Genomic DNA, 25,395 nt, shown 5'->3' with positions numbered 1-25,395 from the left:
ATTGGTATTGCGCGACGTGACTGTGTGACGAACATAAAAACACGAGTTAACATGACAATCATGACATGCATGTCATGTACAGCATGACTTACGTGCCACGCTCATGGGGCACTGGCGGCGGTTTCGCTAGGTTTCTATACACCAAAATTGGTATCTTGTGACGTGACTGTGTAACGAACATAAATAACACGTGTTAACATGAAAGTCATGACACGCATGTCATGTGCAGCATGACTTACGTGCCACGCTCATGGGGCGCTGGCGGCGGTTTCGCTAGCTTGACCTACCCCGAAATTGGTATTGCGTGACGTGACTGTGTAACGAACACAAATAACACGAGTTAACATAAAAATCATGACACGCATGTCATGTACAGCATGACTTTCGTGCCACGCTCATGGGGCGCTGGCGGCGCTTTCGCTAGATTTATATACACCAAAATTGGTATCTTGTGACGTGACTGTGTGACGAACATGAAAACACGAGTTAACATGACAATTATGACACGCATGTCATGTACAGCATTACTTACGTGCCACGCTCATGGGGCGCTGGCGGCGGTTTCGCTAGCTTGATCTACCCCGAAATTGGTGTTGCGCGACGTGACTATGTGACGAACATAATAACACGAGTTAACATGAAAGTAATGACACGCATGTCATGTACAGCATGACTTACGTGCCACGATCATGGCGCGCTGGCGGCCGTTTCGCTAGCTTGATCTACCCGGGAATTGGTTTTGCGCGACGTGACTGCGTCACGAACATAAAAACACGCGTTAATATGAAAATCATGACACGCTTGTCATGTACAGCATGACTTACGTGCCACGCTCATGGGGTGCTGGCGGCCGTTTCGCTAGCTTGATATGCACCAAAATTGGTATCTTGCGACGTGACCGTGTGAGGAACATAAATAACACGAGTTAACGTGAAAGTCATGACACGTATGTCATGTACAGCATGACTTGCGTGCCACGCTCATGGGGCGCTGGCGGCCGTTTCTCTAGCTTGATCGACCCCGAAGTTGGTATTGCGCGACGTTACTGTGTGACAAACGTAAATAATCGGAGTTAACATGAAAACCATGACACGCATTTTCCTCAATGACATACAAGACGATGTATGCAGCTCTTTGCTGGCTGCTTCGCATTACATCAATTCCCACAATGCGTGGGATCTGCCGGCTTTTAAATGCGAAGCATTTCTTAGCGAACTTCTGCGACTTTGACCGTATCTATCTATCTATCTATCTATCTATCTATCTATCTATCTATCTATCTATCTATCTATCTATCTATCTATCTAGCCGCCTACGACTTTGTGCTCTCCTGGTCGCTTGGTTAATCGGATGTGCACCAAAACTGCTATGGCGTAACATGACTGTATGACGAATATAAATGACAAGTCATAACATGTAATCATGACACGAATGTCATGTACAGCATGATTTACATGCTACGCTCATGGTGCGCTGGCGGCCGTTCCGCTAGCTTGATATACACCAAAATTTGTATCTTGCGACGTGACCGTGTGACGAACATAAATAACGCGAGTTATCATGAAAATCATGACACGCATGTCATGTACAGCATGACTTACGTGCCACGCTCATGGGGCGCTGGCGGCCGTTTTGCTAGATTGATATGCACCGAAATTGGTATCTTGCGACGTGACCGTGTGAAGAACATAAATAACACGAGTTATCATGAAAATCATGACACGCATGTCATGTACAGCATGACTTACGTGCGACGCTCATGGGGCGCTGGCGGCCGTTTCGCTAGCTTTTATACACCAAAATTGGTATCTTGCGACGTGACCGTGTGACGAACATAAATAACACGAGTTATCATGAAAATCATGACACGCATGTCCTGTACAGCATGACTTACGTGCCACGCTCATGTGGCGCTGGCGGCCGTTTCGCTAGATTGATATGCACCGAAATTGGTATATTGCGACGTGACCGTGTGACGAACATAAATAACAAGAGTTATCATGAAAATCATGACACGCATGTCATGTACAGCATGACTTACGTGCCACGCTCATGGGGCGCTGGCGGCCGTTTTGCCAGATTGATATGCACCGAAATTGGTATATTGCGACCCGACCGTGTGACGAACATAAATAACACGAGTTATCATGAAAATCATGACACGCATGTCATGTACAGCATGACTTACGTGCCACGCTCATGGGGCGCTGGCGGCCGTTTCGCTAGATTGATATGCACCGAAATTGGTATCTTGTGACGTGACCATGTTACGAACATAAATAACACGAGTTATCATGAAAATCATGACACGCATGTCATGTACAGCATGACTTACGTGCCACGCTCATGGTGCGCTGGCGGCCGTTTCGCTAGATTGATATGCACCAAAATTGGTATCTTGCGGCGTGACCATGTGAAGAACATAAATAACACGAGTTATCATGAAAATCATGGCACGCATGTCATGTACAGCATGACTTACGTGCCACGCTCATGGGGCGCTGGCGGCCTTTTCGCTAGATTGATATGCACCGAAATTGGTATCTTGTGACGTGACCATGTGACGAACATAAATAACACGAGTTATCATGAAAACCATGACACGCATGTCATGCACAACATGACCTACGTGCCACGCTCACGGGGCGCTGGCGGCCGTTTCGCTAGACTGATACACGCCAAAATTGGTATCTTGTGACGTGACCGTGTGACGAACATAAATAACACGAGTTATCATGAAAATCATGACACGCATGTCATGTACAGCATGACTTACGTGCCGCGCTCACGGGGCGCTGGCGGCCGTTTCGCTAGCTTGATATACACCAATATTGGTCTCTTACGACGTGACCGTGTGACGAACATAAATAACACGAGTTATCATGAAAATCATGACACGCATGTCATGTACAGCATGACTTACGTGCCACGCTGATGGGGCGCTGGCGGCCGTTTCGATAGATTGATATACACCAAAATTGGTATCTTGCGACGTGACCGTGTGACGAACATAAATAACACGAGTTATCATGAAAATCATGACTCGCATGTCATGTACAGCATGACTTACGTGCCACGCTCATGGCGCGCTGGTGGCCGTTTCGCTAGCTTGATCTACCCCGGAACTGGTCTTGCGCGACGTCACTGTGTGACGAACATAAATAATAGGAGTTAACATGAAAACCATGACACGCATTTTCCTCAATGACAAACAAGACGATGTATGCAGCTCTTTGCTGGCTGCTTCGCATTACATCGATTCCCACAATGCGTGGGATCTGCCGGCTTTTTTTTCAAGTTATCCTACTATGTCCATTATGTTGCAGCGGGACAAGAACGAGCTGAGGTGCTCAAACGACGGGATGCCGCGCTGTGTGCCGTCGTTCGTGTACCTCAGTTTTTTTTCCTCGTTCTCGTCACGCTGTAACAAAATAAACCGGTACCAACTAGCCCAGTTTACTGCACTACTACAGTAAAACCTCGGTGATACGATCACGGCTTGTACGAATTTCGGGGTGATACGAATTTTTCTGTGGCCTCGGCCAAGGCCCATTAGCCTGCAATGTATTGGAGTACGGTTGCTGCGAACCGATTTGCTATCCGCGACGTTTGATACGAACGTACGCTGGCGCACAGGTACGAACAGGTGCGGCCCGCGCTGTCGCGGTAGACGCGGTAGTCACGCGCGGGCTAGGAACATGAGCGCGGCGCGACCATCAACGGTGCGTCGTTGCCTCCGAGATAGCGCGCGCGAATTTTGGAGGCGTTTATGCGCCTTAGCGTTGAGATTAGAGATGACGTTGACGTCGCGCTTTTATTTTTCGACGCGTTGACGCGTGCTCCGGTGCTCGAGGCAGCAGTGTCTTTTTACTGTGTTAACACGTGCCTGCCACGTCGATGCAAGAAGACTGAAACTTGGGCTGCGATTCCGTCATGAAGTCCCATGAAACGTGGACGAAGACCCCAAGAGACGAAGCGGACGGTCTGGCGAAGGAGCTTGGCCTCTATCTATCGTGTGCAAAGCGCTTCTTAAGTCACTTATGCCGCAGTACCCTTCTGTCATGCAGAAAAGCATAGTAACATTAGGAAGGAGCCACAAGTGGTCGCGGGGCACAACACATCTGGTTCATAATTACACTCGCGCGCATGCACCGTATATTTACGAGTACAAGTATGATCGTTGACGTCTAAAAGCTTTACTGGCAATCATTGAGAGCTGTTCATGATGTCGCTGCGTCCCTGAGACACACTAAATCAAAACGTATGCCAACTTTCTTTTGTCGCATACTAAATTTCCATAGTTTCTGGTGATACGAATATCGGATGATACGAATATTTTTCGAAACCCCGCGAGATTCGTATCACCGAGGTTTTGCTGTAGATACTATGTATCTATCTCAGTCACTTCACGAATCGCCAGCGATAAAACCTCTCGAACTCGCCAATTAAAAGCGGAGTTATGCAATATTACCGCAGGAGCCGTTTGCTTTCTCGCTCCTTTCGTGGCACAGGCGCGCGGGAAGCTATACAGGGTGTGTGTGTGGGGGGGGGGGGGGGGGGCGGTTGACAAAGGAGTGGTGCACGGAACAAAAATTGTGTTGCCGTCCGTCATCGCTACAAACATTTTGTCTTCTTTGTATACTTTGATCATAGTGACCACTCCTTTTGGCCTAGACTTTCTCGCCACTGACCCGTTACTGCACAGCGCGGGCGCCAGCGCTATCTACTCGACGTGGCACGTGGCCTCTGATATATGGTCCCTACCTGCTATAGAGTTAGACCAGATGAGAGCAAGCGATTTTCGCCTGCATTTCACACGAAATGCTAATATCTCCGCCGCCTACCGTGCAATAATATTTGTTTCACATTCACAAGGAGCCTTGACTACGGATCGGCAGCGTTATCTGAGGATGTTCCAAAAGTGTTGCAGGGCCCCTTGAAGGCAAGCATTAGACGTCTGCCTACGCATAAAAGTCAAATTCTTCAAGGTAGGCTATCACCTCACGTTCACGGCTACTTGGCCTGAAATGGCCGTCTACCTCTGGGCGTAAACAGCCTGGTCGAGCAAATAACGTTCAATTCTGCTACTCTCTAAGGTGTCCATAGGCCCTTAGCGAATCGTGTAATCCCGAGGGAGCGATCTTGCGGGGACTAGCGTGTGGAATATTATTGTTGATGTAGTATGATTAAGGCCCTTCCAGTAAAACGCTCAAAGCCTCTTACAGCTTTGCGCGAGCCGAAGTGCGAAGGAATGAGCTCAGCGCTGGTGGAGTGCCTTCCTTCACCACTTCAATCAGCCTCCTGCCAAAGTTAGGTCGCTGCTGCGGAAAAAGCTTTATCAAAAGAGGAAAACTAAATCTAGCTATGAAAGGCTAGGCTGAGCCACATTTTTGAAGTCATGCTACTCTTTGCTAGAACTGGATGAGGTAAACAAGAGGAAGCGTGATCGGCGACGATGACAACAGAAGGAATGTACAAAATACAACAGACCAGGTTTTCTTAATGTTTTGAATACTTCAGTGTTCATAATGTTTAGGCTTCAGCGTAATCATAATGATGGTGATGATTTCTACCTCAGGGTGGCTGCACAAGATCCAGACCGACATTACATTATTTTTGAAATCGAATTTACGCTACAACGCTTAAAATACGCAGGAAGGACTAGTTTTCCTAAATCTTTGCTGTGAACCAACCATCTCGATTAAACAATCGAAAACTGCAATTCCGAAAAGACAGCGTTCTAAACTTACGATCAATGAATTTAACAAATCGAACAATTCGATTCTGCAATGAATTCTTCCACAGCATTTCATATGTAGCCCAGTTCGAGTGTTCAAGCAAAAAGGCCCGAAAGAATGCAATTCAGGAGAACGACATGACAGACCGAGCTGTCTTATTGGAATTTGGGGGGGGGGGGGGGGGGGAGGTGACATTTTCCAAAGAGAAGGAAAACGCCGGCTGTTCAGTAATTATTCATCGACTGTCTACACTTATTACAGGAGGAACGCAAAGAAGAGGCTGCCTGTGCTCACTGCATGCACGTTTGCATGCTGGTAGTTGACATCGCTGCCTTGTTAGTGCTACCTATATCATTCGCGTTTTAGAAAATTATTTGTTTCAAGAGAATTGTCAAAACTGTAATTCACATGAGAATGCAGACTTGATGAGGGCATTAACAAGGCGTGATTTCTAAATCTGACCGCAGTAACAAGACACATCGATAGAATGACACAAAACGCGAGGGCTGCAATGGAAGGTTCTGTCAAACTGTCTGCTACTTTATTTAGTTACTAGCGTGTTGTCTCCAGGCGTCTGTGCCCAAACACTTTACGAACACTGCTAAACGCAGTGTTTGCAAGACGTTTTGGGAAGTCAGCACAAAACTATCAATATTGTGGTCGCTCTCTAGATACCGAACTTTCGCGTTATGCGGGAGACATACTTTGCCTATTCTAAGGAGTGTCATCAATCGTAAGCGAAACTGATACGGGGCTTTATGCCTTTCGTAATATGCGTGCTTGTCCATCTAAAAGAATCACACTCTGTTTGTTTGTTCTTTTTTCGCGAGAACACATGTTGGAGCCTTCTGAATACGTTACACTCTATGGTTTTACGAAACCGTAGCTATCTTTTTCGAAAGCAAAGTAGGAGAGCGCACAACCTGCCATTTTTCACCATGCCCAACCTGCCATTTTCACCACTTTCCAGCATGCACGTGTTCGTATAGCCATCCTTAAGTTGTACGTAAAAATTAACAGTGGTGGCAATTGATTTTTCATTATTAAGGAAAGCCTTAGATGCCTCATCAATGCGAAAATCGACCGGTGTCCCACGTCGGCGGCGTCAACGCGAGTGATGCGAAAAATCATCACCACGTGATGACGTCATCATGACGTCATAATCGCGAAAATTCGTGACGTCATCATGGCGTCATCATGACATCACTGCGACGTAATCGCATGACATCAGTGCTTGGTCAAAGGTGGGCCGATCCCGAAGCAGTGCAAAACAAAGTGAGGTGCAGAAAATTACAATGCGTCCGATCCTGGATGCATTGCAAAAGCACGTTAGTTACAGAAAGCTTTCGGAGGGGGCGCTGGAGGTGACATGTGAGCCTGGTGGCACCATTTTCGCCGCCCCGTTATAACGATGACGCTCATAGCGTCCATCCATCCGTCGACTTGGAAAAAAAAAAAGAAGAAGATGGCTTTCGCTTTAGAGTCGACTGAGTCGGATGCATTAGGCACCATGGGAGTTTTTATTTGCCCAGGCGTCGCCTGTATCTTCTTCCACGCTGATTTTGAAAGCTTTGAAATAATAATCGAAATTTATCCACATGCATTTTAACCGATCGAATTAGGCGTTTCATCAAAGTCTTCATATCTTCACAGAGCACCTACATTTGGGAATCCAATGTTCTTTTTCTTCACATATCATTGTCACTTTTTTTTTATAAACGACCATGACATATCCACTGCACGAGATTGGCCGTGAATCGAGTGGTTTAAAAGCGGTAAAAAAAGAGGGAAATACAATTGAAATTGCAACTTAAATATCAAATTGAAGTGAACAGCGGAAGGATCGCAAAGCGATTTCACTCAAGGTCAAATAGTATGGCGAGCCTCCACGTTTCCTTCTCTTCGTCTATTTGTGGCGCTCGTGGACAATTTACTATCGTATGAATGTATCCACCTGTGAGTCTCTGCAATTGTAAACAGTGCCGTCAAGGTTCGCCCAGCCATTCAAGAACTGCGTTCTATAGCGAAGCCGTATGTGCCGAGTTGAAACGGATGTCCGTCGGCAGGTTGTCCCTAGCGCAGCTATCTGCCACAGGAATTGGATAAGAGCCATACCCATCACTGCTAGCTAAAAATTAAGAAGTGTCCGCGGGCATAGGGCTGGTCTGGCGATATCGCTTCTCTTGTCATTTCTGTCAAGAAATAGAAACTGTTGAACATTCTTTTTTTGTTATGTCACAGGTGTTCATTACTTAAAAAACGACTTCCAGTTATTCCATTTTCGAAAGTAGATTTAAGTTTATCTGTAGAAACAGTACTAAGCTTCGGTGCCTCCGTTTTGGGACATTGCCGCAGGGATGTATTCGATGCGGTGCGTAATTTTATTCAAGCTACGAAACGTATCCCATTTTAATCCCTACTTTAATAAATATTGTTACAGTAATTAAAAATCCGTTGAAATCTAACAGTCTCAATTCAAATTATTTCCAAATTGTTCGGGTGAGAGGAATACGGCTGTCTGGTCTGCTCGAAATTGCCCAATTTTTTAATACATTAGCTGTCATTTCCTTTCTTTCGCAATCGTTTTTCTTTAATTACGTTTTTTTGTTGTTATTATAATCCGCATTCTTGAAGTTATCAGAGACAAGCTACGATACGCCGTTTTGGCCAAATCCCATAGTGGGTATGTGCCACAATTTTGAGGAAACAAACAAACAAAAACGACCATGCTTTTGTACACAGAGAGACAAAAAGAGAGAATGAAAAAGAAAGAAAGGCAGATCCTTCTTTCGACTCCACGCATTTGGCGTGGTTTCCCACGGAGATGGCATTGGCCTAAGCCTGGCTCATAGCACCCATTCATATCGAAAATATTGGGGGACGCTTAAGCTTCGCCTTTAAGAGTTGAGCGCGATAGCGATATCCTGCCCCTAGTGCGCACTTTGAACACTACGAGTGTTTAACAGAATGCGCGCACTAAGGTGTGTGCCTCATGTAATGGGTAGCATGCTTTAAACCAGGGGCAATTATGCGCGAGAAACGTTTTCGAAGTTGCCATGCACCCACTACGTGGCCTTAAGGGAATACGCGCAGTAATGTGTGTGCCTTTTGTAATGGGTGGCTGTCTAAACCACCAAGTCGTTATGATATTGACATGGTGTGACGCCCGATGGCAATGTACGCTTGTACCACGCAATATTACTGCGATATTACATCTCGTACTGTGACACCTGTATACAGGACGCGTATTTTTGGGAAGCATGAAAGTTACTTTTAGTGCAGCTCTAAGCAGAGGCGTGGCTGTGTGGTAGAACGCCTGCTTGCCACGCAGACGGCCTGGGTTCGATTCTCACTCGGACCCAACATTTTTAATAATTATTTTATTTGCAGCTTTTTCGATTTTTCGGTCACGGACAAGATGATGATTTTTCGCTCACAACCAACGGTGCCGACGCCGACGGCGGAATTTCTGCGATACGAGCTCTTTAACGCTATCGCGTTAAAACAGCAACGTCTGCGGGACCTTGCTTGCTTGCTTGCTTGCTTGCTTGCTTGCTTGCTTGCTTGGCCCTTAATTCTTGGCTTTTACCCACTACGGAGATTGGCCATGAGACCGGCGGTTAATATAAGTGGGCAAAACTTAGATTAGACGAAGGAAAAGGAACTAATCGGCCGTCTAGGGTATATATAAAAATTGAAGAATTATTAATTTATGTACCCATAACAATAGGAATGGGCCAATCATATGGAATGCAATGAATGAGCCTAGGAAGTCCGATGTACCAAATTTTGATCGCGAATAATTAAAAAGGAATTCTTCTTGTGTCCCTAAGAAATTCGCATACACCTAAGCAAACGTTCCTGTTGCTGTGGCCCAGAGAAGATTCTGCGAATTCCTGGGTGACACAAGGAGGATATCGGCATCAATGCTTCGCTACTTCGTAAAACCACCAATATTTTAATCATGTATTAGGAATTATGTTCATTCAAGAAATTGTTGTTTACACAATTGTTTGTTTTTCTCGTGCGGCTAAAATTGAAATATTCTACACCTAAAAATGTGAACTTTCCTTCGCCCTACCTTCGTCTTGATATTTATAATAACCGCCGGCTCCTTGGCCAATCCCGGTACTGGGTACCGAGTGTCAACCAGTACTGAGAATCCCAGTACTGGGAAGCAAGTAAGAAAACATGTGCCACATTCATTGGACGAAACCCACCACTCACCGATGGTCCACTGAAGTATCGCGAATCGGAGAATGCGGCAAAAGAGAGACGTATGCCGCCGAAACGGCTCCTCAAGAGCATGCACGAAACGCCAAGCGCATGCGGCAAGCCAGACAAGACGACGCGGCGAAACGGCACATGCTGCTCAAGCATTCGCTACAATCAAAAGGAACGTTATGCGCACCTTTCATGAAAAGTATCTGCCTTTCTGTACCTTTCATCAAAACTAAGTGTAGCCTCTGTGGCGAGTGCTACCAGGGGGGCTTCGCTGCTCATATCCACCTCACTGAGTGGAATGGCTCCGTAATGAACCCAGTGATAAACACAGGGGCCGCGCCTTTCACCTTCTCCGGTCAACCGTCTCCAAAGGGTTTCAGGTTATATTATTGCTAACTGTAGACTGCTCTATAGACATTATCTTTTGCTATATATACAATATTTTCGTTTTGTTTTTATTTGATTTATTATTCCACAGAGCGCACCTTTTTTCCTTTGTTTGCCTAACAGACAAGAAATTATTTTGTTTTTGTTTTTTTAAATAACTGGCTATACTCACTACGAAGGCACTACATAGAAGAAGGCAATTCCCCAACTACATTTTCCTAATTACTTAACACAGTCAACATACGGCTCATACGTTGTTGTTCTTTTAATTTCACTCTTTCTTATTTTTGGATTTAATCAGGGCTGATTTGTTCCATCTCTAACGCTTAACAAGTAGTGCGACTCGGACATATTCTTACTAGCGCGAAACGCTTAAAGCAAAGAAATTCTGAACAGGAGAGTGCGCTTACTTTCCTTCAAGTTTTTTTCGTGCCAGCAACTATGTCATATAAACATAGAACCAACCAGCCCAACTTTCTTCGTTCATTATTACTACTACTTATTCTACTTCTATTACTACTACTACTCTCTATCGTAACCGATTGCTGCGCCACGCTGGCAGCTGCGGCTTGCTGAAATGTGGCATCCATTTTCCTCTTACTGTTTTCCTACCGCTGACTGACTAGGTATTTCGCCGCAGCGGTTGTGGCCAGAGCAGCGCACAGAACTGCCTCCCGGCTTTCGGCGGCTGCAGCGGCCCTTGGAGACCCACGACGCCAACACCACCCAAGTACAGGTGCGTAGTCGTCGGGCTTCGCCGCCGGGCATTTGCGTCGTTTCGCGCATGTGCGCCTCCAGGTCACACGGGAGCCGAGATCCGCTCTGTGGTTGGCAATCATTTTTGTTTCTTCACCATCTGCAATGGAGTAACACCTAAGCTCGTTTAAATGATGCAGAAATGTCGAAGTCTGCGCCAGTAGGTTCGTGTTACTCGAAGAAAAGCCGGCAAATTTACGGGACATGAGAAAGAAGAAAGTCGTTCTTCAAGTAGTTTATATGAGCACTCGGTGATGTAGTAGACATAACAATGCTGGTTGAGCGCTTTCTTCGAAATCTGAAATTGCCGTACGTGGCATATTCGGCGAAGACCGTACGGTGACGACGGCGAGCAGTGCTGTGTATCCAACAAGAATGTTCCTGTCAGGCACGTGTACAATTGAAGCGTATTCAGCACAACACACTTTTTCTTCTACTGGTTTGTGGCAGCATGCGCCATCCGCCTGAGACGCTGTTGACACCGGAAAACGGCTACTATTTCTGAAAATATCAAGTGTCATTTTTCTTCCCTTACATTGTTTGAAATTTCGGGAAGTGATGGTTACATTGAGCTACTCGTTATCTATGATTGTGGTTAGGAATCATGTGACGCGCTAAGGCTTTTTTTCGACGGCCTGGCGATGCGATGTCTGCCTGCGTTTGAGGCAAACATTCGTTTACTTTTACACACCCTTCCGAGAACAATATATAAGAAATCCTAAACATATTCGTGTTAATATGCTCCATCCTCTCCGATATTATGTCTGACAGCACTTTTACACGCGTTTCCTCTGCCTCTTCTCTCAGCACGCACTGCAAGAATCGCAATGTAAAAGCGTCCATACATGCTCGCAATTCTTACGTTTAAAATCATAATGTGAACGAGCTGTGATGGGAACGTTCTCCCAAAGTTTTTCTTGTGTTATTCGCAAAACACCGCCGCAGTTTTCATGCGTGTGCAGTCAAAGAACGAAAATACGACAGCACCGGTCTGCATGATAATAACTGTATCTTTTCCGCATATATGTGGCGATAGACGACAGAGCACTGTCGCAGTAGCAGTTGCGTAGTCGAGGTTTTGTCAGTATTGGGGGGATGGTCCGAGGAAGAAAGGGGCATGGCACTATTGTTTAAATTTCTATAACTTAGTCTTGAAACAATACATTTAGATGAGTGGAACAAGCGCAAAGAAGAGCCAGCAAACGCAATGCAGAAATAATGTTTTCAAAATTGAAATGGGAAGAGCAGTCGACAAGGCGACAAGCTACGCGTCAAAATGCAGGACATCGAAGAAAGTAGAATCGTCATTGACTGACTTTCTGTGCACGAATGGAAACAATTTAGCTGTTCTTCAGCTAAAAAAAAAAAGAGCATCGCGTCAAGGTAGATCATGTTCGCCTGTTCTACGCTACTGTATTATTCGTAATAAAATCTCCCAGCTTTGTCAAAGGCACATGCATGGACATTCAGTTTCTTCCTTTTGTCGTTCATAATGTGCAATAGTGCAAGCGTGGTAATTTGACTAACTTACGTGGCTCAAAAAGATAAAGCATCGTCTTGTTATGAGCGCCGCCGTAGGGGACAATTGCGATTTAATTTTTTTTCTGCGAAGCGTTCTTGAGCAAGAGCCAGTACGATAGAAGGCGCGTTTTTATTCCGGTAACATGTGAATTACGGCCGCTCGTAACGCTCGCTTCTACGTCATATCATTTTACATCATGTAATAATATTTGGGATTTAACGTCCCAAAATGAAGATATGATTATGAGAGACGCCGTAGTGGAGGGCTCCGGAAATTTGGCCACCTGGGGTTCTTAAACATGCACCTAAATCTAAGTACACGGGCCTCAAACATTTTCGCCTCCATCGAAAATGCAGCCGCCGCGGCCGGGATTCGATCCCGCGACCTTCGTGTTAGCAGTCGAGCGCCATAACCACTAGACCACTGTGGATTTTATATCATGCAGACCCGAAACATCGTGGATGATTATGTGTCCAATAAACTGGAGTAACATCATCGTTTGGTCTGACTGACAGCACCGAGTACGTCAGAAAACTTGTGGCCAGGGTGAAAAACTGTGTGGTATCAGGAGTCGTGGAAATTCGCTCCCGAGGTGGCATAAAGGCGCACCGCTCAAAAATAATGATAAAAAATAAAAGAGCGCATATTCAACGCTTAAATTTGCGTGAAACTTAGCTTTAGCGAGGGAGTTGGTTAAATAGATTACGGCCGACAGCAATTCATAAAATCTCGTTAAATTTCTTGCTGTCCACATTCCAGCATCATGCAGTATTTATCAGTGTAAGTGTATGGTGCTTCGCGAGATGTGATGACATTTTTGCAATATTCCGTAGTGATATTTATTGACTATATTCTGTTATAACCCTACTTACATTGTATGACAAATGCAGCAACGCTTCTTGTGTTGATTGCTAGAATGGTTACTTGCTAAGTTTGGTTTTGTTTTTGCTTTGTTATCCAACTTTCTCGTTCATACAGTTTTACTATTCCCATGCTCAAGTGTACCTGTTCTAACCACTTCCTGTATGGGTCTGTACAAATGCCTACAGTATTGTTAAATAAATAAATAACTAAATTTATCCGAGCTATTATTTCACGCAATTCCTCTGTTTCTGCCTTAGCTTGCAAGCAATGCCGAAATGCGACCACTAAATTAGCCGGATGCACATTGTGAAACGACCATGCAATTATGTCATGACGATCGAAGCTGTATGATGGTGGTTTATAGGTGGTGTATAAATTATTTATTAGCAGTAAAATTCCTGCAGAGAAACTCCGGGGGGTGAAAGGTGCATACCTTGTTGACGCCGCCAACAATGACCTCTTAGCTGTCTATGGCAAAGTAGGGATGCTTGTGTAGCCACATTCTGTGCCTCGTAGTTCCTGTGTCGCGGTGGCACATATGGAACAATGAGCAAATCAAAGAAAACTACCATGTTTACAAAGCTTATGATAGCGATAGATAGATAGATAGATAGATAGATAGATAGATAGATAGATAGATAGATAGATAGATAGATAGATAGATAGATAGATAGATAGATAGATAGATAGATAGATAGATAGATAGATAGATAGATAGATAGATAGATAGATAGATAGATAGATAGATGGATGGATGGATGGATGGATGGATGGATGGATGGATGGATGGATGGATGGATGGATGATGGATGATGGATAGATAGATAGATAGATAGATAGATAGATAGATAGATAGATAGATAGATAGATAGATAGATAGATAGATAGATAGATAGATAGATAGATAGATAGATAGATAGATAGATAGATAGATAGATAGATAGATAGATAGATAGATAGATAGATAGATAGATAGATAGATAGATAGGGCTACGGGCCTGTTACAAGGCATGGCTTAAACCAGTAGACAGGGCAAGCGCTTCCCAGTTATTTCTTTTTCTATCGATATCGGGGATTTAATTTGCAGGAAGCAACCTTAAATATAGCCGCATAGGCATTCTCGATTTAAGCAGTTTAAAACATCACCTGTGGGTGCAGCTGGTATTTTCACAGCCCACTGCGGCAAGTGTTGGCATGAAGACAGTAGTTCAAAAGTTTTCTCGGCAGCCTCGGGTATCTGAAACGCTTGGTTGTGTAACCGTGTCATATATTTAGCATCTGGTTTTTGGAAGTTGCGCATGATTACGACAGCTGCGGGGGCCCTACTCTGTTGTTGTTTTTATTGTTCATTTTGCTTATTTTTTTATTTTTGTAATCAACTGCACTCGTACTCGTCTATTTTTGCGTACCCGCGTCTGTACTTATGCAAGTGTGCTGTCTCAACACACGAAGGCAACTCTCCCGCCGGCTGCACCTTTCTACAAACGTTCTGTCGTTTACCTGTGTAAGAGTACACATCGTTTTCTTTGCGTACGTAATTCTGATCTCTGGAGGCACAATATACAGTACGACCCATTTCGTCCGGCACCGAATATTTACGTCGGTCGAAAATGCGGCGTTAAGGCATTTCTTGCACTTCGATTTAAACATCGCTAAACGCGTATGTCGACACCAAATGAAATAAAGAAATTGAAACGCATAATAACCCTAATAAAGACACTTTATTACTTCAATATTAATCAAGTATATTGCTGCAGACATTTAAACTTACGAATTACAGCCGATGAGTTAGTCAGCTACATCAATTTGCAATCAATTCTTTCAATGGCAGCAGTTTTGCTATATAATTTTCAAAAGCACACGTGCAATGAAATAAATTCGCGTTCCAGTTATTTCGCACTTTTATGCATATGGCGGTGCCTTATGATTTTTAAATAGAAAATATGTGGAACAACAATAAGTTTCACTCCAGAAGATCCGAAATCATCTTCGTGAAAGATCATCTCGGTAAACGATCTAAAAAGCTACCTGGCTACATACAATACATAAAATGTGATACGTGTAATAAAAGTACCACAGATAATAATAAATAAGGTTCGAATAGGCCCTGAAGCGTTGCGATTTATTGCCCAAGTAATGTCGGCCTCTTCAATCGTCTCTGGAATATAATTGTGCGATGTGCCAAAGGAAACTAATATTATAGGAATGTGTGTGTAGTCTGAAGAAAAAGACGCCTATCCTGAAGCAACGTCGTGCACTGAGTGAGCTGGTGTAGCTTCATATTGAAACGTAGCGCGAAGACAGCACACAGAGAATGAGACGCAGGACGAGGGGAAATCCCCTTTCTTATTCTCGACTCGCTCGCCACCACTTAGAAATGGAAACAGGCGGCCCCCAGCGAACGTAAAAAAAAAACGAACGAAACAATCTTTAATTGGGTGAGAACAGATATCAGTAAGCAGTGTGACCACAGCACATGTGCTAACCGCAGTAAAAATGCATTTCAAATTTACGGGTTAACCTGAAGGTATGCGTGCCCAGCCTTCAACAAATGTCGCGATGGATGGCTGACACATGTCCCAGTCTGATTCCTGATCAAACTAGCTCCCACCAGTTTGTTAAAGTACTGTCCAAAGCGAATCGTAAGTTTTAAAAAATGGTTTACCTGAATCGCTTGCGCGAATTCCTTTAGCCTGTACACGACACAATATTCTCGAGGACAAAACAAAAATGCAAAGCGAAGTGTCCGGCCTCTAAGGGCTTGATATCTTCGGGAATATTTCCACGACTACTGGAGCGATGTTTCCAGCACAGAGCAGTCGATCATGCATTTCTGTTTAGGTGCAAGGCTTCGCAAATTCTGTATAACTAGCCGTCTCGTCTGAAAGCTGGTCTGCAGACACGCTGTGACGCCACATTCGGCACTTACAACGTGTCGATAATTGTTTTTAACAAGAATTGTCTTTGACGAACAGAGTATCAGGCGGAAGCTGTAGGTATGAGCATCATCACGATTAGATCTTCAATGATTTAACGTAATAAATGCGAGCCAATGCTTTTTCTCACCCGCTTCCTTTGTGATGCGGGCGCATGTTCCTGCGGTGCAGAACGGACGGCAAACAGTAAGCCACTGCGTACGACGACAGTATTGCACTCAAATAGGGTATGATCGAGAAAAATGTGTCATGTTCAATATGAAAACGCACTACATAAATGAATCAGCGCTCATAGTTGTTGCGGTAAGCTGTCATCTGTAAGCTGATATTAGAAAAGAGGTAGTCGGCAAAAAAAAGAAAAGGACGTGCTCTGTATTTTTTACCTTACGCAGTCCCTCACTGAAAAACGCTGCATTTTAAATGTACAGCAATCATCCCGTACTGGCACTTCCCACGTCATTTTTTTTTTCATATAATAGGTGTAGTGCCGTCTCCATTTCTTTAAGCCGTGCAGGTCTTTATTGATTTTCGCTATCGAGCGCGCTTGACCTAGATTTAGCAGACGGCGGAGATGGCGTAGAAGCTTCGCTGCACTCGCTTCCTTGACGTGCACGGCAGCCCGTTCGCACTTCCGGTGAAAGTGGGGGAGCGCAACACATGCATCCTTCACTCTCCGCGGAGTGTGAGCGAAATGGGAGAGCGCAAGGTGTCATCTTCATCTGCCAGACGATAGGCGGTCAAGGTCGCAGGCAAGGCGGAAGAAAATGCGGAGGGAGAGGTCACAGTATCGGCACACTGCGAGTTCAGTGCAGTGTTAGCTTGCGTTACTGGTGTATTGAGCGGGAACGGGCACTTGGCGAGGTTTGACGGAACGTATGCGCTCGCACCACTCACTCTTTCCTGACATATCCAGGGTGAGGGTGAAAAGGTGGCGAAATTCCCCGGCAGGAAGCCTTCACATTCCGAATGAACTGCTGACATGATTCTTGACGTATATAGTGTCCTACTGTATTCAACCTTGCGTAAGTCAACATTAAAATTTAATCAGAACGATTTTTTTTACAGCGAAAGCTGTTATGAGATCATTTCAGCGGCCGTTTTTGGCGCCATAGTTGTCCACCGCCGCCCCTACCGCCGGTGTCCGTAACCACTATCGCTCGAAATGACAAAAAAAGAACGAAATAAGAAAAAAATTCCAGGACGGAACGAGGTTCGAACCTGGGTCCTCTGCGTGGGAGCCCAGTATTCAACCTCTGAGCCATGCCGGTGCTTGAAACTGCTTTGCAAAAAGACCCTATGCAGGCTTCATGTCGGCAAGGAACCACATTAACATATGCAATATAGCGTGGTAGAAGAGTAAAATAAGCACTATTTCTGTAACCAGGCGCCACACAATGCGAATTGCGCAACGTTGAATGGTTGTTGAATGTCTCCAACCCACTACAAAGGCGTCCGCCATCATTCTTCATCGTCATCAGGCACAGCATCAACAAAGTGCGCATAATGCCTTACATGCGTTTAGCTGGTACCACGGCTCTCCGTAGAATGACGAAAAACGGCATAGTGCCTGCTTCCCTACTTCGCAAAAATTACAATGATTTATAGCGTAGTGGGTTCCTCGCAAGTGCACTTGTATTGGTTGCCAAGGGAGCCCATAAGCGCATGATCCATTTCCTCGGGGTCTCAGTAAAGTTATTCGCCCCCCCCCCCCTCTCTCTGTCTTCCACGTCAACGTATGTTATACAGCATGTAGGGAGAGGGAAATAGCGACCGGGCGTCACCCAATAAAAATTACATAACTGGTGGGCCGTTTAAAGCTTCCAACCCGTTACAAAGGGCTGAGCCATAATTCTCCATCGTCATCAGTCGTCGCGTCAACAAAGTGAACATAATGCCTTACAGACGTGTAGCTGGTGCCTCGCTTTTCCGCAGAATGACGAATATTGGCTTAGTAGGTGCTTCCCAACTTCACAGAAATTGTGATTTATGGCGTAGTGGGTACCTTTCTAGTGTACTTGTATTGTAGCCCTAAGAGTGCTTACAGCGCCGCTCTTCCAGCTTTCGCTGTGACTGTGCTGCGGTTTCAGCACGGGTCTGGCGTTTTTTGCCTCACTCAGCGCCCGTCTATTTCTGTTTCACTCTTCGTATTCGTTGCCGTAGGTGATTACGAAAAGCCAATTTATGTTTCTTACGCACATCACCTCTATACCACTAACTCGTACCATCCTCGCAGCGATGGCGTACGTACAGCTGAAGGCGAAAAAGCCTTATGCGTCTCACGAGTCGAGACGTTTTCGAGATTTGGCGAGACCTGACGATACTTCGCAAGACTGGCGTCGATGACAACACTATAGCGATGGGAAAACATAGTTAATAAGAGTAGGTCAGAAGTCACGTGATACTCAAGTGAGTGTGTGAATGGGCGTGTGCAGTCGGCGTCTATAATCTATAATATATCTGAGTCCATAATTTTATGGACTCAGATGAAAAAGAAGGAAACAAAGATGGCTTTCGCATTCCAGTTGTTTCAGACAAATGCATAAAGGACCTGGTGACTTTCGCCTTCAAGTGGTCTTAGGCGAAAGCATAATGGAACCTGTGAGCTTTCAACTTCAGCACTCCTAATGCTATAACGCGTCATTCCCAATGTCTTTGCTCGATGACGGTGCCTTGCAGGGCAGCAAACTGGTTGCCCCGAGGATAGTGCTCGAAAACTGTGCGACTTAGCGGCCTGTGCTCGGTTGTTCAGGTCACGCGTCGTCGTTCGACGTAGGCGTCTGTGATGTCGGCATTCTTTGCATGCTGCCATAAAGCATCACTGCGCTGGTGGCTATACAGCGCGCCAAGGGTTACTTTTTATGGAAGCTGGCTTCTTATCTTTGTCGTAAAGCAACAGCGTCCAACTAAAGTGCGCAGCGCCGCTGTATTGCTTCTGAGCTCCACGTTCACGCCCGTGTTTTCGCGCTCAAGAATGCTTCGACGTACTATATACTAGCTCCATATCTCATCGCAACAGCGCCACTGCTCATAGAAGTGGCCCAGAATGAAGCAACACGCCTCATAAAGAGAGCATGTAACATTCGCTGGGACAGGCGATGACATAAACACAAAAGTCATGAATTTGTCTTTCTCTGCTCATTTTCCTTATCTCTGCAAAATTTTCACAAACAGCGCCACGCCACTCACTCCACGAAATATTGTGTTTCTGTAGTTTATTCGTTTATTTCTTTGATTCGAAATGTTTTAAACGAGCCCAAAGAACTTTTCGCAGTGTCACGCATATGTACTATGCGGCGCCTATTTTAGAGCCACCTGCATAAAAAATGTGCCTATGAACACTGGTTTGCTCGATGAGCACATGTTTCAATAGTCACAGGTGCTGTCGCCACCGTCGGGCTTTGTTTCATTCTGTTTCCATTCGTACCAATTTATGTTCCTGGTGCTGCAGTCCCGATTCTTGGTGTACGCATGCGTATGAAACGCTGTACTGAAGTGTGTGGCCACGTGGGGTCATGGACTTGCACGTGCGTATGTTTGTGTGCGTATGTCACAAAAAGGAAAAGACGAGCTAATTCTGTAGGCCTGTTACTTCAAAATTCGGGAAAAGCACGTTCCCACTGCAAAGATGGACATTTGCTTTCCGGCGAGACAAGCTTATCCTTCTTCAAAGGTGCGCTTAGTTAATACAGACACACGACTAATAATATACAGGACGCAATACGACGAGCGGTAATTGCGCTCGTCGCATTGTGTCCACTGTATAATATTCGTCCTGTGTCTGTATTAACAAGCGCACCTGTAAAGGTGAATGAACACCAACTAGTCCACCTCATAACTTTCCTCAGTGCTTATCCTGTTTATGAGTATTGTTTACGAAGATGAATATTTGACATATACGTGATAAAGAATGGCGTTTCGTAGCTAATATCGACGTTGCGGGATACGAATGAAAAGAGTGGACATAAATTGATTAGAGTGAATGTATAGCTTGACGGCATGACTGCATTTTTGTTTTTCAGAAGCTTTAGTTCGCTCCAGAAAGAGTTCCCCCTAAGCTAATCAACTTACTTATTAAATTAACGCTGAATTGCAACCGTTGAACGGTTAAATAAGCGTTGCTCGCATGACAAATGTGTGTTAATAATTGGCTGTGCATTCAACTATTGCCCCATACTCACACAATTTCATGCCCATCCTTACTGTAACGTTTGTTCTATCGAGACCATGCGCGTTAGCAAGCTTTGTAAGTTCGATTTATTTTTCTGTGCGTTTACTACTCAGCACAGTTTAAGAAAATCAGACAAATATGTTGAATTGCACTCTCCCTTCTCCAATGCGGAGGCGCCCACCCCAAACTTATGGGCGTTCTTCAGGCGCAGTCACATCACTGCAGAATGGAATACCTGCTAAGTCGAACGCTTTCTATGCGGCGAGGTTTCAAGCGAGCTAGTCACATACTCGAAATGATTTAAGGCACCTGGAATTCTTGCAGCAAGTGCTGCTAAGAAAACGAAAAAAACGGGTTGTTATTTTTATGGCTGCAAGAGGCCGCATGCTGGCATTTTTAATATTATCTTTATAATGTGGAATGTATTTGTAAGCACAATCTTTCACTAGATAAAGCACGAAAGCTGTCAAATTTTAATACATAATGTCATTTGCTTTGTGCACCCAAGGCAGTGATTAATAGGCAAAGCTGTAGAAATTTAAGATATGGTGGTCACATCGTGATCACGGTGATTCCTAGCGACGCGATTATTATGCTTAGTATATACAACTATTCATAACTGAGATGGAGAACAAGCAGGTGGAAATATTTCATTCTTCAGGCGAGCAATGCGACAAAGCTTTCTTCACAGCTGTGCACTTCAGCTGTGAAGCATTAGTATTCTTAAAGTACACCACATTTGCCCTTAGAGTCGCATATAATATATATATATATATATATATATATATATATATATATATATATATATATATATATATATATATATATATATATATAATGATTGAAAAGAAGGATACCCGTACGAAATGTGGCTTTATTAACGTTTGGTTGTGTGTGTGTGTGCGCGTGTACAACCTTTTTTTTTTATTAATGACAAAGGCAAGCGCTAGTCCATGAACAAACGCCCTCCATAAGTGATGCTTTATTTTGTTCACGCAGTTTTTCACAACGCCTGTACACTGAGTTATCTTCATCAGTATCACGAAACGAAAGCGACACGTTTACTGAGCAATCACTGCGACTCTTGTCAAGTACTGGTTACCATAACCTTGTGTCCAGGAATATTGAGCCGTATACGTGTCTCTCCTACTTTACGTTTTTTTCTTTCGGTTTTTTTGTTTCGCAGCAGCTGCTTTCAATCACCACTTACCGTGCGTTTTTATCCTTTTTTTTTTTGCTGGGCGAATCTCCTGTTGGTAAAATGTTCACAATATTTTTCGCATGCTCATCGTAAATTTTCTCTCCCGCATGTATTAAGTGCTCTCCGTGCGAGCCACCATTAACGCGTTCTCGCTATCGGTTCAGATCGACGGCTGACCTTTCGTCGCGCGGTATGTAAGAGTTGCGAAGTCGGTGTAGGTTACTGCACTGATCTTGCACAGGTCAAATAGGTGAGCGGTCATTGTGAGGAGGATATGTAGAGCGTGCTGGAAAATGGCCAAGTATCCGGCCGGCGCGACAGGCATTTTCGTCACGACACCGATATCTCTCCGCCTGGCTCCGCGGCATCCAACTCTCCCGCCGGGCTTGGTGACAAATGCGAGCAGCACGAATATACAACCCGTGTCGTTTTTCACTTATTGCGTGCACAACTCTGAAAGCCAAAGGATCCACGCATCGTGGTGTTTCAGACGTTGTAGTATATATTTATGTATGCCGTCAGTGGTGCGCTTTCCGTTGTCCCTCATTTTCTTAATGTATTTTGTAATGGAGCATAGTGAGCGAGGAGGAGCTGCAGCGGAGACGGGGAAGTCCGACACAGAATAAAATGAACATGGCGCTTTTGCCCGGCTAAAAAAGCTGCGGTCCGCTACAAATTCTGCACAATATGCTGGATCGTGTGTGAGCACCGGAGAACAGTGGCTGATCATTGACTGGGGCAGCCAGAGTGCAGCAGCAAATCGGGCCCTAAACTGAGGACTCCACCCTATGTAACCGCTCAAGCGAAAAAACAAAGATTTTTTCTACTACTACTATTACTACCACTACCACTACTACTACTACTGTCGGGGATCATCTGCCCCATTCCCAGGGTCCCTTATGTATTCGCCTAGGACGACTCGAAGGTGACGGCCATCTTCTGTTTCGTTTTAGTCGATGTATAATCGTTCCCCCTGCGAAAGCTATCTGCACCTCAGCTGGTTTTGCCCTGCGTCCGTGACCTTTGAGCAATCGACGACGTCATGTGATGACGTCATCATGTGACGTCACGATATCTGACGTCATGATGACGTCATGTGGTGACGTCATCACGTGAAGATGATTTTTTTCAACACTCGCGTTGACGCCGCCAACGCCGACGGTCAATTTTCGCGCTTGATGAGGCATCTAAGGCTTTCGCCTGAATAAGACGAACGAAGTCTAAATGGTCGCGATGTGTCGAACGCTGTAACCTGCGCTCACCCTATCAGAATATTCGGATGAGCTTTGACATCCTTGTCCATTTCCTTATGAAGGCACACATAGCAGACTGGTGCTCCAGCGATGCTCGCAAGGAATCAAGTCGGCATTAACGAAGAAAAAAATGATAAAAATGTCAGTTGCTTTCGCGATGAGTGCGGTGGCCGTTATCGCAAACAAACTGTCAGCTTTTGTTGACGAGCCCAAGGTCAGTCAAAGGGGACATGACACCCAATTTTCGATCATAATCTGCGTTATGTGGGTTAATCCATCCGCGTTCATAAACAAGGTGGCGAAATTTCAGCGCATTCGGTCGAGCACTTAATTTATAGCTGAATATTTTACAAAGTCGCCAGAGGCCTGAGAGTCGAGCAACACTGGCGCACCCTCGAGCCATGACGTAACGAGTTGCTTGCTGCGCGAGCGTCTGCATTCCGGTGAACGATTTTGTTCCCTGGTCAGCTGCGCGTGATATCGAGCCATTTCAGCTTTCTTCAGCTTGGCATTGAAATTGAACGATTGGCAGCGGCTGAAACTTTGGTAGAAGACGACGGCTTCACTCCACGCAGCACATGACGTCACACACACCATGGCGAAATAGCGGTCGCCGGCGGTGGGCATTTTTCATATATGTATAGGTACAATAGACTCTCTACTTCTAGTTTTCGCTGAAAATTGCAAATTGTTGGGTGACCGTGTCATGGCCCCTTCAAGGCGCAAGTGAAATCCTAGCTGCCCCAATGGAGTTGCAGAGGAAAAAATACCGTGAAAAACAGATTTTAGAAATGGTGGGACGATTTGGTCCCACCAGTTTTTTTGGTCCCGCCATGGTTTGGTGGGACGAAATGGCGGAGTACTGGAGCTTTCAAATATGACTCCGGCCCGATGACTATTTTTGAAAGAGAGGCCCTTCAGGCGGCTGACTCCATGTTGTCAGAGAGTTCCAGAGCGTGATGCTCTGGAAGTGATGTTCCGCCGGCGCTGCATGTTTTTGCAATTGTGAGGGCCTCGATAGTGCCCCGTCTCTCCGTGCTGTAATCGGAAACGGTCCATTGGAAATGCTATTGACACAAACGCAGACACGACACACGCTATCACTAATTATAATCCGTCACTCCTGAATAAATTATGCGCAACATATTTCGCGACTGCGGCTGTTATCGTGGCGCAGCGCCTTATACGAACTATGGTGACCCCTGTCTCTCAGAAGTGTGAAGCTGTGTACCTCAGAGCATGGTCTTTAGGATGACGTCCTTCGCTGAGCCGTGGAGGTAATGGAGCTGCATGCCGCACGCAGGTGCTTTGTCGTCTCCAAGCCCCAAAGGTCCAGCCGGCATTTATTGCAGACAAATACAGTCCTCCATTAATTCATTGTTTCAAGTTTCCAGCACTCCACTCTAGTCATACATGCTGCAAGCGCAGTGCCCATTTAAAAACGATGTCGTTTTATGTTTCTTTCGGTACTGCAAGCGCCTAATAAAGGGCAGCGTGCGTGCGCGGTGTCCGCCCATCAGCTGGAGCGCGCCCAAAGGTTCTCGAATGGCACACTAAGCTAGGTCTCTTTGCATAGTCGCGCGTAGGTGCGTCACTTTGAGAAAGAGTGGAAATCTCTCGGCGGGTTTGAGCAGCGCTCTGTTGGATCTGTAAACTGGCGTCGTCGAACAGAACAGTGTGGAAATATTATTGGACTTAGAACAAGTATATCCCCTCTCTGGTGAGTAGTCAGATATGCTCTATACGTACATATCGAATATCACATCATCATCACAATATAACTCAACTGGGTACGTTCTTTGTTTTTAACTCGCGCGTATAATTTTTAGAGCTACGAATATATATGTTAGCGTTGGTTCTGCCCTTATGAAAATGCATGGAATGAGTTGTTTGTGGTAACGTCTTTTTAAAGTGTGAATGAAAGATAAATGAGATAAAAATTTATATGCCGCCTGTAAGCTTTGTTACAAAAACGTATATATTATAGTGGCATTAATAATTTGCTCATTTTCCTCTGTTCACAAGGCTGGCACTCAGTGAACCGAACAAAATGTACTTCTTTGCATATTTACGACATTAATAATACATTTCTCCTATTTTGTCCACATCATAATATTGCTTTAGAAAACATTTTAATCAAATCCGCTACGAACTTACGTTTCGGAATAAGTGCATCCCTTACAAGTATTCACACTAAAATAAAGCATTTCTCGCTTAGCGCCGCTCAATTAGTCGCTTAGACAATTAATCTGATATTTAATTTAATTTAATTCATCAGGTACTGTAGTCTTAGCTAAATTCAATATTGACACCAGGATGTTGGTGTTCACACCGCAGGAAGATACG

The 25,395-nt window shown here is 44.9% G+C and overlaps 1 protein-coding gene across 1 annotated transcript in view; it reads left to right on the top strand.

The window, feature by feature from the left end:
- Window positions 1-10,996: 10,996 nt before the first annotated feature.
- The window catches only part of LOC119384023 (probable D-lactate dehydrogenase, mitochondrial), a 64,585-nt gene continuing 50,186 nt past the window's right edge, over window positions 10,997-25,395 (top strand). The window contains exon 1 of the mRNA XM_037652309.2: window positions 10,997-11,085. The gene's annotated coding sequence lies outside the window, so the exon portion shown is untranslated. The remainder of the gene's footprint in view (window positions 11,086-25,395) is intronic.

Source organism: Rhipicephalus sanguineus, chromosome 2 (genome assembly GCF_013339695.2).
Source record: "Rhipicephalus sanguineus isolate Rsan-2018 chromosome 2, BIME_Rsan_1.4, whole genome shotgun sequence".
Taxonomy (NCBI): Eukaryota; Metazoa; Arthropoda; class Arachnida; order Ixodida; family Ixodidae; genus Rhipicephalus; species Rhipicephalus sanguineus.
The sequence above is the reverse complement of the archived record's forward strand: the minus strand, read 5'-3'. Positions and strand labels throughout refer to the sequence as shown.